The sequence below is a fragment of the Cherax quadricarinatus genome, chromosome 38, assembly GCF_038502225.1.
Source record: "Cherax quadricarinatus isolate ZL_2023a chromosome 38, ASM3850222v1, whole genome shotgun sequence".
Lineage (NCBI taxonomy): Eukaryota > Metazoa > Arthropoda > Malacostraca > Decapoda > Parastacidae > Cherax > Cherax quadricarinatus.
The window spans coordinates 28,092,256-28,106,450 of record NC_091329.1 but is presented as its reverse complement, the minus strand read 5'-3'; positions in this window follow the sequence as shown (position 1 = coordinate 28,106,450).

The following is a 14,195-nucleotide window of genomic DNA, read 5'->3' as shown; positions in this document are numbered from 1 at the left end:
CGTCTATATCAGCGTCTATATCAGCGTCTATATCAGTGTCTATATCAGCGTCTATATCAGCGTCTATATCAGTGTCTATATCAGTGTCTATATCAGTGTCTATATCAGTGTCTATATCAGTGTCTATATCAATGTCTATATCAATGTCTATATCAGTGTCTATATCAGTGTCTATATCAGTGTCTATATCAGTGTCTATATCAGTGTCTATATCAGTGTCTATATCAATGTCTATATCAATGTCTATATCAGTGTCTATATCAGTGTCTATATCAGTGTCTATATCAGCGTCTATATCAGCGTCTATATCAGCGTCTATATCAGTGTCTATATCAGCGTCTATATCAGCGTTTATATCATTGTCTATATCAGTGTCTATATCAGTGTCTATATCAGTGTCTATATCAGTGTCTACATCAATGTCTATATCAATGTCTATATCAGTGTCTATATCAGTGTCTATATCAGTGTCTATATTAGTGTCTATATCAGTGTCTATATCAATGTCTATATCAATGTCTATATCAGTGTCTATATCAGTGTTTATATTAGTGTCTATATTAGTGTCTGTATCAGTGTCTATATCAATGTCTATATCAATGTCTATCAGTGTCTGTATCAGTGTCTGTATCAGTGTCTATATCAATGTCTATGTCAATGTCTATTTCAGTGTCTATATCAGTGTCTATATTAGTGTCTGTATCAGTGTCTATATTAGTGTCTATACCAGTGTCTATATCAGTGTCTATATCAGTGTCTATATCAGTGTCTGTATCAGTGTCTATATTAGTGTCTATACCAGTGTCTATATCAGTGTCTATACCAGTGTCTATATCAGTGTCTATATCAGTGTCTATATCAGTGTGTATATCAGTGTCTATACCAGTGTCTATATCAGTGTCTATATCAGTGTCTATATCAGTGTCTATATCAGTGTCTATATCAGTGTCTATATCAGTGTCTATATCAGTGTCTATATCAGTGTCTATATCAGTGTCTATATCAGTGTCTATATCAGTGTCTATATCAGTGTGTATATCAGTGTCTATACCAGTGTCTATATCAGTGTCTATATCAGTGTCTATATCAATGTCTATCAGTGTCTGTATCAGTGTCTGTATCAGTGTCTATATCAATGTCTATGTCAATGTCTATTTCAGTGTCTATATCAGTGTCTATATTAGTGTCTATATCAGTTTGTATATCAGTGTCTATATCAGTGTCTATATCAGTGTCTATATTAGTGTCTATACCGGTGTCTATATCAGTCTCTATATCAGTGTCTGTATCAGTGTCTATATTAGTGTCTATACCAGTGTCTATATCAGTGTCTATACCAGTGTCTGTATCAGTGTCTATATCAGTGTCTATATAAGTGTCTATATTAGTGTCTATAACGGTGTCTATATCAGTGTCTATATCAGTGTCTATATCAGTGGCTATATTAGTGTCTATATCAGTGTCTATATCAGTGTCTATGCCAGTGTCTATATCAGTGTCTATATCAGTGTGTATGTCAATGTCTATTTCAGTGTCTATATCAGTGTCTATATCAGTGTCTATATCAGTGTCTATATCAGTGTCTATATCAGTTTCTATATATCTATATCAGTGTCTATATCAGTGTCTGTATCAGTGTCTGTATCAGTGTCTATATCAATGTCTATGTCAATGTCTATTTCAGTGTCTATATCAGTGTCTATATTAGTGTCTATATTAGTGTCTATACCATTGTCTATTTCAGTGTCTATACCAGTGTCTATATCAGTGTCTATATCAGTGTCTATATCAGTGTCTATATCAGTGTGTATGTCAATGTCTATATCAGTGTCTATATCAGTGTCTATATCAGTGTTTATATCAGTGTGTATATCAGTGTCTATATCAGTGTGTATATCAGTGTCTATACCAGTGTCTATATCAGTGTCTATATCAGTGTCTATATCAGTGTCTATATCAGTGTGTATATCAGTGTCTATATCAGTGTCTATATCAGTGGTTATATCAGTGTCTATATCAGTGGCTATATCAGTGTCTATATCAGTGTCTATATCAGTGTCTATATTAGTGTCTGTATCAGTGGCTATATTAGTGTCTATACCGGTGTCTATATCAGTGTCTATATCAGTGTCTGTATCAGTGTCTATATCAGTGTCTATATCAGTGTGTATATCAGTGTCTATACCAGTGTCTATATCAGTGTCTATATCAGTGTCTATATCAGTGTCTATATCAGTGTGTGTATCAGTGTCTATATCAGTGTCTATATCAGTGGTTATATCAGTGTCTATATCAGTGGCTATATCAGTGTCTATATCAGTGTCTATATCAGTGGCTATATCAGTGTCTATATCAGTGTCTATATCAGTGGCTATATCAGTGTCTATATCAGTGTCTATATCAGTGTCTATATCAGTGTCTATATCATTGTCTATATCAGTGTCTATATCAGTGTCTATATACTATATCAGTGTCTATATCAGTGTCTATATCAGTGTCTATATCAGTGTCTATATCAGTGTCAGTGTCTATATCACTGTCTATATCTATATCAGTGTCTATATCAGTGTCTATATCAGTGTCTATATCAGTGTCTATATCAGTGTCTATATCACTGTTATATCAGTGTCTATCAGTGTCTATATCAGTGTCTGTATCAGTGTCTATATCCGTGGCTATATCAGTGTCTATATCAGTGGCTATATGAGTGGCTATATCAGTGTCTATATCAGTGTCTGTATCAGTGTCTATATCAGTGTCTATATCAGTGTCTATATCAGTGTCTATATCAGTGTCTATATCAGTGTCTGTATCAGTGTCTATATCAGTGTCTATATCAGTGTCTATATCAGTGTCTATATCAGTGTCTATATCAGTGTCTATATCAGTGTCTATATCAGTGTCTATATCAGTGTCTATATCAGTGTCTATATCAGTGTCTATATCAGTGTCTATATCAGTGTCTATATCAGTGTCTATATCAGTGTCTATATCAGTGTCTATATCAGTGTCTATATCAGTGTCTATATCAGTGTCTATATCAGTGTCTATATCAGTGTCTATATCTATAAGTGTCTATATCAGTGTCTATATCAGTGTCTATATCAGTGTCTATATCAGTGTCTATATCAGTGTCTATATCAGTGTCTATATCAGTGTCTATATCAGTGTCTATATCAGTGTCTATATCAGTGTCTATATCAGTGTCTATATCAGTGTCTATATCAGTGTCTATATCAGTGTCTATATCAGTGTCTATATCAGTGTCTATATCAGTGTCTATATCAGTGTGTATATCAGTGTCTATATCAGTGTCTATATCACTGGTTATATCAGTGTCTATACCAATGTCTATATCAGTGTCTATATCAGTGTCTATATCAATGTCTATATCAGTGTCTATATCAGTGTCTATATCAGTGTCTATATCAATGTCTATATCAATGTCTATATCAGTGGGTATATGTAATAGTGGATGATGACAAGGAAGTATGAATGTATGGATGGTGTGGTAGTGGATGACGGGGAGGAAGTATGAATGTATGGATGGTGTTGTAGTGGGTGACGGGGAGGAAGTATGAATGTATGGATGGTGTGGTAGTGGGTGACGGGGAGGAAGTATGAATGTATGGATGGTGTTGTAGTGGGTGACGGGGAGGAAGTATGAATGTATGGATGGTGTGGTAGTGGGTGACGGGGAGGAAGTATGAATGTATGGATGGTGTTGTAGTGGGTGACGGGGAGGAAGTATGAATGTATGGATGGTGTGGTAGTGGGTGACGGGGAGGAAGTATGAATGTATGGATGGTGTGGTAGTGGGTGACGGGGAGGAAGTATGAATGTATGGATGGTGTGGTAGTGGATGACGGGGAGGAAGTATGAATGTATGGATGGTGTTGTAGTGGGTGACGGGGAGGAAGTATGAATGTATGGATGGTGTGGTAGTGGGTGACGGGGAGGAAGTATGAATGTATGGATGGTGTTGTAGTGGGTGACGGGGAGGAAGTATGAATGTATGGATGGTGTGGTAGTGGGTGACGGGGAGGAAGTATGAATGTATGGATGGTGTTGTAGTGGGTGACGGGGAGGAAGTATGAATGTATGGATGGTGTGGTAGTGGGTGACGGGGAGGAAGTATGAATGTATGGATGGTGTTGTAGTGGGTGACGGGGAGGAAGTATGAATGTATGGATGGTGTGGTAGTGGGTGACGGGGAGGAAGTATGAATGTATGGATGGTGTGGTAGTGGGTGACGGGGAGGAAGTATGAATGTATGGATGGTGTGGTAGTGGGTGACGGGGAGGAAGTATGAATGTATGGATGGTGTGGTAGTGGGTGACGGGGAGGAAGTATGAATGTATGGATGGTGTGGTAGTGGATGACGGGGAGGAAGTATGAATGTATGGATGGTGTTGTAGTGGGTGACGGGGAGGAAGTATGAATGTATGGATGGTGTGGTAGTGGGTGACGGGGAGGAAGTATGAATGTATGGATGGTGTTGTAGTGGGTGACGGGGAGGAAGTATGAATGTATCGATGGTGTGGTAGTGGGTGACGGGGAGGAAGTATGAATGTATGGATGGTGTTGTAGTGGGTGACGGGGAGGAAGTATGAATGTATGGATGGTGTGGTAGTGGGTGACGGGGAGGAAGTATGAATGTATGGATGGTGTTGTAGTTTGTGACGGGGAGGAAGTATGAATGTATGGATGGTGTGGTAGTGGGTGACGGGGAGGAAGTATGAATGTATGGATGGTGTGCTAGTGGGTGACGGGGAGGAAGTATGAATGTATGGATGGTGTGGTAGTGGGTGACGGGGAGGAAGTATGAATGTATGGATGGTGTGGTAGTGGATGACGGGGAGGAAGTATGAATGTATGGATGGTGTTGTAGTGGGTGACGGGGAGGAAGTATGAATGTATGGATGGTGTGGTAGTGGGTGACGGGGAGGAAGTATGAATGTATGGATGGTGTTGTAGTGGGTGACGGGGAGGAAGTATGAATGTATGGATGGTGTGGTAGTGGGTGACGGGGAGGAAGTATGAATGTATGGATGGTGTAGTAGTGGGTGACGGGGAGGAAGTATGAATGTATTGATGGTGTGGTAGTGGATGACGGGGAGGAAGTATGAATGTATTGGTGGTGTTGTAGTGGGTGACGGGGAGGAAGTATGAATGTATGGATGGTGTGGTAGTGGGTGACGGGGAGGAAGTATGAATGTATGGATGGTGTGGTAGTGGGTGACGGGGAGGAAGTATGAATGTATGGATGGTGTGGTAGTGGATGACGGGGAGGAAGTATGAATGTATGGATGGTGTGGTAGTGGGTGACGGGGAGGAAGTATGAATGTATGGATGGTGTGGTAGTGGGTGACGGGGAGGAAGTATGAATGTATGGATGGTGTGGTAGTGGGTGACGGGGAGGAAGTATAAATGTATGGATGGTGTGGTAGTGGGTGATGGGGAGGAAGTATGAATGTATGGATGGTGTGGTAGTGGATGACGGGGAGGAAGTATGAATGTATGGATGGTGTGGTAGTGGGTGACGGGGAGGAAGTATGAATGTATGGATGGTGTGGTAGTGGGTGACGGGGAGGAAGTATGAATGTATGGATGGTGTGGTAGTGGATGACGGGGAGGAAGTATGAATGTATGGATGGTGTGGTAGTGGGTGACGGGGAGGAAGTATGAATATATGGATGGTGTGGTAGTGGGTGACGGGGAGGAAGCATGAATGTATGGATGGTGTGGTAGTGGGTGACGGGGAGGAAGCATGAATGTATGGATGGTGTGGTAGTGGGTGACGGGGAGGAAGCATGAATGTATGGATGGTGTGGTAGTGGGTGACGGGGAGGAAGCATGAATGTATGGATGGTGTGGTAGTGGGTGACGGGGAGGAAGTATGAATGTATGAATGGTGTGGTAGTGGGTGACGGGGAGGAAGTATGAATGTATGGATTGTGTGGTAGTGGATGACGGGGAGGAAGTATGAATGTATGAATGGTGTGGTAGTGGGTGACGGGGAGGAAGCATGAATGTATGGATGGTGTGGTAGTGGATGACGGGGAGGAAGTATGAATGTATGGATGGTGTGGTAGTGGGTGACGGGGAGGAAGTATGAATGTATGGATGGTGTGGTAATGGATGACGGGGAGGAAGTATGAATGTATGGATGGTGTGGTAGTGGGTGACGGTGAGGAATTATGAATGTATGGATGGTGTGGTAGTGGGTGACGGGGAGGAAGTATGAATGTATGGATAGTGTGGTAGTGGGTGACGGGGAGGAAGCATGTATGTAGATATTTTGGATGTGCTGCTGATGGAACGTGAGAATGGAATGGGTAGGAGACATTGATAATTGTGATTGCCATGGTTGTTTTTTGCTCTTGCGGTGGTATAGAAAACGGGGTGTAAATATGGGCTTAGTGGAGGTAGGACAAGGGGCGTCAGTGTACGGTTAGTTGTATTAGTGGGTGTAGTGGTTCTTGCGGTTGTGGTGAGCGTAGGTGGTTGTTGTTGTGAGGGTAGATAGTGAAGAATTAGAGATAGAGAAAACGGGTTATGGTTGCATGGATAGAGATTTTTGGGGGGAGTGAGATAGCGTAAAAGTAGTAATGGCGGCTGTTGGCTGAGATGGTGGTTAGGGAATAGGGTTCTGTGGTGCTAGTTGGTTGTAGTGGTGGTTGTAGTGGTAGTTGTAGTGGTGGTTGTAGTGGTAGTTGTAGTGGTGGTTGTAGTGGTAGTTGTAGTGGTGGTTGTAGTGATGGTTGTAGTGGTGATTGTAGTGGTGGTTGTATTAGTGGTTGTAGTGGTGGTTGTGGTGGTGGTTGTAGTGGTGATTGTAGTGGTGGTTGCAGTGGTGGTTGTAGTGGTGGTTGTAGTGGTAGTTGTAGTGGTGGTTGTAGTGGTAGTTGTAGTGGTGGTTGTAGTGGTAGTTGTAGTGGTTGTTGTAGTGGTAGTTGAAGTGGTGATTGTAGTGGTGGTTGTAGTGGTGGTTGTAGTGATGGTTGTAGTGGTGATTGTAGTGGTGGTTGTATTAGTGGTTGTAGTGGTGGTTGTGGTGGTGGTTGTAGTGGTGATTGTAGTGGTGGTTGCAGTGGTGGTTGTAGTGGTGGTTGTAGTGGTAGTTGTAGTGGTGGTTGTAGTGGTAGTTGTAATGGTGGTTGTAGTGGTAGTTGTAGTGGTGGTTGTAGTGGTAGTTGAAGTGGTGATTGTAGTGGTGGTTGCAGTGGTGGTTGTAGTGGTGGTTGTAGTGGTAGTTGTAGTGGTGGTTGTAGTGGTAGTTGTAGTGGTGATTGTAGTGGTGGTTGCAGTGGTGGTTGTAGTGGTGGTTGTAGTGGTAGTTGTAGTGGTGGTTGTAGTGGTAGTTGTAGTGGTGGTTGTAGTGGTAGTTGTAGTGGTGGTTGTAGTGGTAGTTGTAGTGGTGGTTGTAGTGATGGTTGTAGTGGTGATTGTAGTGGTGGTTGTAGTAGTGGTTGTAGTGGTGGTTGTGGTGGTGGTTGTAGTGGTGATTGTAGTGGTGTTTGCAGTGGTGATTGTAGTGGTGTTTGCAGTGGTGATTGTAGTGGTGTTTGCAGTGGTGATTGTAGTGGTGTTTGCAGTGGTGATTGTAGTGGTGGTTGGGAAAAAGCTATGGATGTGTAGAATAATAGGCTACCCACTCAATGTTGTAATTACGTCAGTTCACAGCCCAGTCTCGTTCAAGGGATAATCGTATAGACTTGAGCGTTTTCTGGGTATTTTCCTGCACCAGGCCTGGTCATGGTCAGGGCCGCGGGGGCGTTGATCCCTGGGATTCCCTCCATGTAGACCTATAGAAGTATGGAGAATATTTTAAATTATTTTCCTAAAGATATACCTGGGGTATTTCTGGAGAGGATTTCGGGGGTCAACGCCCCCTCGGCCCGGTCTGTGACCAGGCCTCATGGTGGATCAGGGCCTGATCAACCAGGCTGTTACTGTTGGCTGCACGCAACCATTCGTACGAACCACAGCACGGCTGGTGAGGTACTGACTTTAGTTGCCTGTCCAGCTCCTTCTTGAAGACAGCCAGGGGTCTATTGGCAATATCCCTCATGTATGCTGGTAGGCAGTTGAACAGTCTTGGGCCCATGACTCTTGTTGTGTTGTCTCTCATCGTGTTAGTGGCGCCCCTGCTTTTCACTGGGGGGATGTATCGTCTGCCGAGTCTTTTCCTTTCATAGGGAGTGATTTTCGTGTGCAAGTTTGATACTAATCCCTCTAGGACTTTCCAAGTGTATATGAACATGTATCTCTCCCGCCTGCGTTCTAAGGAGTACAGGTTGAGGAACTTCAATTTTTCCCAGATACTGAGGTGTTTTGTCGCAGTTATGTGTCCCGTGAAGGTTCTCTGTATTTTTTCTAGGTCAGCAATTTCACCTTCCTTGAAAGATGCTGTTAGTGTACAGCAACATTCCAGTCTAGAAAGAAAAAGCTACTTGAAGAGTGTCATCATGCGCTTGACATCCATAGATTTGAAGGTTCTCATTATCTGTTCTGTCATTTCTCTAGCAGATGCGATTGATGCAATGTTGTGGTCTTTGAAAGTGAGATCCTCTGACATTATCACTCCCAGGTGGAACATATTAATAAATAATATAATAATTGCGTATTAAAATGTGTTTCTATTTAGACCCTTCGAGAAATTTTAAGTGAAGGGGGTGTGGAACAGCCGGAGAGTGACGCGGAACAGAGACGTCATAATGAATTTAATATGTGAACACTAGACTGAATAGTGCAATGTAATCAGGCGTTCTCGAAGGTCAATTGGTGTATATCAGCCTCAATCCGTAACTGAGAAATTGCTGACACGTTCCTGCTGAAGAATTGGGATAAATAATCTGGAAAACCCTTGCAATTCGGCAACAAGGACGGAAAAATAGAGGACCCCAATCCTTCCCAGCAACACACCTTAGCTAAGTGACACTTATCAATACTGTACAGTAATTTTTGCATTGACTATCAAAAATTGTAGCTGTAGTGGTAGCGTTAGGGTGTTTTACCAAAAAATAATAATTATGACCCAGTAATTAAATTGTAAGTCGTAATACGAATTTCTTTTCTAATAACACTATTTTAATTTATGTACAATAATTATACTTTGTGTACCCAGCAAACCTAATCATATACAGTCCACACAACTTTAATTTACCAGAGAAGGGGGTTTTAATATTGTAATTATTTATTTAATGTCAGGTCTAGCTTTTTGTGAGAATGGTAGGGAGTGGACATCGAGGGAGTGACAGTTCGGCGACCTACTGTAACTATATCCCACTTACCTCACCCAAATTATTTGCAGGTAATAATTCAGATAATGCCCTGTAAACCCTCCTGCAAGTAATTTCGCACAAGCAGCTTGTTTTTATTAATTCTCTTTTTATGACCCAAATAAACGTTTTTATAGTTTTATGTAATATAACCTAACCTAACCCAATTGAATCTACCGTAACTTAAAATTAAGAAAAAAATATTTTTAAGAGAAATGTTATGAAACTGACTTTGCATATCCATTAAGAAAATTAAAGTAATAAAGAGGAGTAGATCACATTTCATGGTGTGGTAAATTTCGGCATGATAAGTTATTACAGTCTGGTGGAAATATTAATATGTGGTGGGTGGAAATTTATTTGTACCAAAAAATTTCCACTGCCGGGTTCGTATGTAAATATTTTAGGATCGCGGTCACAGTAATGGAGAGAGTGTTAAATAGCACCCTTACGGCCCACTAACATACCAATAGATATATGAGTTAACTTTACGATTCATACATTATTTGATAGATTTAGGCCTTAAGAATGATTTAGGTATTCTTGAATTATATATTAGCAAATAATATTAGAATTAATATTGCAGCTTTAGACATTAATATTGTTATATTAAGTAGTGAGGTTGAATATACATATACTGTTATCTAGCAACTCCTTCCTTCAGAGCAAAAGAGGCTGGTTAGCGGACGCAGAAATGTTCTTCTGGCAACAGCAGCGGTCGGAATAACAACTCAAAGGAGCTTCAAGCTCAGTGACCAACGCTGTCTACATAATATTTAAACTGGGCACCAGAGAGTATAGAAGTAGAGGGTTCTGACGCACTGTGGACATTTTAGTCTCTACATCAGGCTCCCGTAGTGAGACAGTTTCCAGTATTCAGTTTAGTATTAGTCTGCTGAGGGTATTTTGGGGAACACATGGGTAATTTAGTTATGTGTTATGGGTGGGTGATAAGCCCAATATGAGGTAATTATGAACAGGATTGCTGAGTACCTCTCCCTAGGATATTAGGCCAGAAGCTAGTAACCTTTTGTGTATATAAATATTAGCTAGGGAAAACACCATGAATTCAGGGACCCTCAAGGTGTGTGCTGTGGTTACTAACACATTTTAACTGCTAACAGGAACCATTTCTTCTGTACATGTGGCATCTTGAAGATTGAGAAGTCATTAGAAATCTAGATTAGCCTGGGTAAAATCAGGGGATTTCTATCTAGTACAGACTCGGCAACACAAGTTTGTGCATGGAGACACATATTTCCTGCTGGTTAGTTAACTCCCCTTTTAAAGAAATGTATCCATAGGGGTACTTGTGAAACCAGGACACAGGCGTCTTGTCTTATCTATGTCAACAGTGATTGCCAGAGTGGGCATCTCGCAAGTTCCCACAGGTATACAAAAATAAAAAAAATCTAATATTTTCTTTTTATTACACAATAGATGAGTATTTCGTTTCACTTATCTGAGTAACCGGTAGTTCCCAGGATCTCTTGTACTTGGGATCCTTGTGTAAAGTACAAAGTTTTAAAGGCCTGGAACAATCATCTAAAGATGAACCTCGGTTACACTGATAGGTTACGTTAGGTTAAATTCATCAGGAAATAGGACTAGTGTTTCCTAACGTGGGTCTTAGTCATATAATGACCCGCCACTGGAGCCTTCCATTGGCTTACTCATCTATCCCTTTAAAAGTTGCAGTGTGAAGCAGGCTGAAGACAGTGGTGAAGTCATATGTGAGAACAACGTAGACTTTTGGAACGTGGAGAGTAGAAAACCAAAAGAACCATTCAGATGGGTGACGAGGGGTTGTTGAGGTACTTTGGGCATTTACGTCATTCCAACCCAGAAGCGTCGGAGTGACGGATAAAGGAGGTTTTGAGTGTTAGAGGTTTCAGCTTCAGTGGTCATGTTAGAACGGAGTGAGTGGAGACAGGTGATTTGCAGCCTTGACATGATGTTTGTGCATGAACAAATAAAATATATGAAGGGATTTAGGGAAGCAGTTCAGTCTTTTACTCTTAAAGAGATGATGCTGTTGCAGTTGCTGTTGCAGATCGTTTAGAATGTGATATTATGACATTTCTGACGAGACAGCTCCGTGGGAGACGCCCAGTGTGTTAAGAAAAATACATAGCTGAAAACTGCCAATTGCCATATAGGGCAACTGGCAATTTCTGATTGCTATAAGAGGAAGTATTCCTTTACTTTAAGACGGAATCATAATGTTTTGTTTCTTTATGCCGGTATATTAGAAAATTCTGGGAAACCGACAGCACCCGAGCCATACTCAAGGAAAAATTATTTTTTCCACCCAACATAAACATCACAACACTTTTGAAGTCGATTTAACTTTACAACTGCATGGGTATTGGTCAATTTGAGTTTTTTATAAATTTAGAAATTGTGAAAAAAAAATACACATGTACTGAAAAAACAAGTTACCAAAAAAGTAGGCTGTTGTCTCTACCCTTGAGGCTATAACCTGGCCACGTTACTGCCTTTTTAAACAGCAGTAGGTGAAGTTGGTAACATAGAATCACTAGATGATACGACAGTTGTATTGGAGGTTGGTGAGGACAAGCTTGTCTTTAAGCTTTCAGTACTGACTAAACTTTCTGCTAAGACAGAATCAGCTCGACGAAAATGAATTTCCAAATGTCCATTCAACTTGATTTAAGAACAGGTAACTTGAATGTTTCTCCAAGTTGGAAGCACAAGAGGGACATAATATTATAGTGATATCACGTAATACTGGTAGGAAATTCATTAAAAATTAGTTGGCAGTTTAATGGTGAAACTGAGACTGTCATCGTATCACATGTAACTGACATCATACGTTGTGATATGTTCAGCAATGATGGTTCACCACATGACGTCACTTTTACAAGCGACAGGCACCAGGTAACAGTGTCTTCACTACTGCACCAGGTAACAGTGTCTTCACTACTGCACCAGGTAACAGTGTCTTCACTACTGCACCAGGTAACAGTGTCTTCACTACTGCACCAGGTAACAGTGTCTTCACTACTGCACCAGGTAACAGTGTCTTCACTACTGCACCAGGTAACAGTGTCTTCACAGGTAACAGTGCATGCCAGGTAACAGTGTCTTCACTACTGCACCAGGTAACAGTGTCTTCACTACTGCACCAGGTAATAGTGTCTTCACTACTGCACCAGGTAACAGTGCCTTCACTACTGCACCAGGTAACAGTGCCTTCACTAATGCACCAGGTAACAGTGCCTTCACTACTGCACCAGGTAACAGTGCCTTCACTAATGCACCAGGTAACAGTGTCTTCACTACTGCACCAGGTAACAGTGACTTCACTAATGCACCAGGTAACAGTGTCTTCACTACTGCACCAGGTAACAGTGTCTTCACTACTGCGCCAGGTAACAGTGCCTTCACTAATGCACCAGGTAACAGTGCCTTCACTAATGCACCAGGTAACAGTGCCTTCACTAATGCACCAGGTAACAGTGCCTTCACTAATGCACCAGGTAACAGTGTCTTCACTACTGCACCAGGTAACAGTGTCTTCACTACTGCGCCAGGTAACAGTGCCTTCACTAATGCACCAGGTAACAGTGTCTTCACTACTGCATCAGGTAACAGTGTCTTCACTACTGCACCAGGTAACAGTGTCTTCACTACTGCATCAGGTAACAGTGTCTTCACTACTGCACCAGGTAACAGTGTCTTCACTACTGCATCAGATAACAGTGTCTTCACTACTGCACCAGGTAACAGTGTCTTCACTACTGCACCAGGTAACAGTGTCTTCACTACTGCATCAGGTAACAGTGTCTTCACTACTGCACCAGGTAACAGTGTCTTCACTAATGCACCAGGTAACAGTGTCTTCACTACTGCGCCAGGTAACAGTGTCTTCACTAATGCACCAGGTAACAGTGTCTTCACTAATGCACCAGGTAACAGTGTCTTCACTACTGCATCAGGTAACAGTGTCTTCACTACTGCACCAGGTAACAGTGTCTTCACTACTGCACCAGGTAACAGTGTCTTCACTACTGCATCAGGTAACAGTGTCTTCACTACTGCACCAGGTAACAGTGTCTTCACTACTGCACCAGGTAACAGTGTCTTCACTACTGCACCAGGTAACAGTGTCTTCACTACTGCACCAGGTAACATTGTCTTCACTACTGCACCAGGTAACAGTGTCTTCACTACTGCATCAGGTAACAGTGTCTTCACTACTGCATCAGGTAACAGTGTCTTCACTACTGCACCAGGTAACAGTGCCTTCACTAATGCACCAGGTAACAGTGTCTTCACTACTGCACCAGGTAACAGTGCCTTCACTACTGCATCAGGTAACAGTGTCTTCACTACTGCATCAGGTAACAGTGTCTTCACCACTGCACCAGGTAACAGTGTCTTCACTACTGCACCAGGTAACAGTGTCTTCACTACTGCACCAGGTAACAGTGCCTTCACTAATGCACAAGGTAACAGTGCCTTCACTAATGCACCAGGTAACAGTGCCTTCACTACTGCACCAGGTAACAGTGTCTTCACTACTGCACCAGGTAACAGGGCCTTCACTAATGCACCAGGTAACAGTGTCTTCACTACAGCACCAGGTAACAGTGTCTTCACTACTGCACCAGGTAACAGTGTCTTCACTACTGCACCAGGTAACAGTGCCTTCACTAATGCACCAGGTAACAGTGTCTTCACTAATGCACCAGGTAACAGTGTCTTCACTACTGCACCAGGTAACAGTGTCTTCACTACTGCACCAGGTAACAGTGTCTTCACTACTTCACCAGGTAACAGTGCCTTCACTAATGCACCAGGTAACAGTGTCTTCACTACTGCATCAGGTAACAGTGTCTTCACTACTGCACCAGGTAACAGTGTCTTCACTACTGCGCCAGGTAA